Below are 820 nucleotides of genomic sequence, written 5' to 3'. Positions count from 1 at the left end.
GGGACAGCGGCGACCAATGAGAGGCGGCGTTGTCTTGGCAACAGGGGACGGTGCATGAATGGCGATTAGCTTGAGAAGTTTCCCTTTCACAGAAAGTTGGTGGGTTTTCTGTCAAATATCTCTGTTTTATAGGAAATAGGGAAATAGGGAAAAATACAAGTGCTTTGTCATAATTGCGAGATACAGAAGATATTGTCATTATTACTTTAAAGGTTTTTGAAAGCTGAAATTCAAATATTTTAGAATTTATGATTTTTATAATAATTCGTACTTCGAATTTGAAAGTGGAAATTATGATGTTAGAGATTTAGTTTGACTTTTTGAGAGCCAACAGACTAGTAATGTTAACAAGTATAAGTCTAAAAATATCTGTAACATTTCAGCTTATCTTAAACAATTTGATTAAGCCATAATAAAAATATTCAAACAAACGAGATTAAACAACTTGGAATACCGTCACCTGCTTTTAATTTGTATATGGAGGGTAATGGTACTATTATTTGGAATATTAAGCAAGGTCAAATATAACATTTTGCATCTTTTCATTGAGCAGAGCATGAACTTGTGTTTGCTGGTTCTCATTGGGACATTATGATTCAAGGAAAACATGTAACCATCATATTACTGTTGACTATTGAATAATTATTTTAGTTGCAATTAACCCTCATTTCCTCCACATTGCTTTGTCTCCACCACGCTTTATAAACTTTAGCATGGTCACTAAAATCTTTATGAGGTGAGGTTAAAGGACATTTAATCCATTGGGCCAAATATATTGTTGGCTTCTAGTCCTTGAATGCATCACACTTTAATTCTAATA

The sequence above is a fragment of the Poecilia mexicana genome, unplaced genomic scaffold, assembly GCF_051168715.1.
Source record: "Poecilia mexicana isolate PSO_F unplaced genomic scaffold, ASM5116871v1 scaffold_11, whole genome shotgun sequence".
Lineage (NCBI taxonomy): Eukaryota > Metazoa > Chordata > Actinopteri > Cyprinodontiformes > Poeciliidae > Poecilia > Poecilia mexicana.
This window is presented reverse-complemented; position numbering follows the sequence as displayed.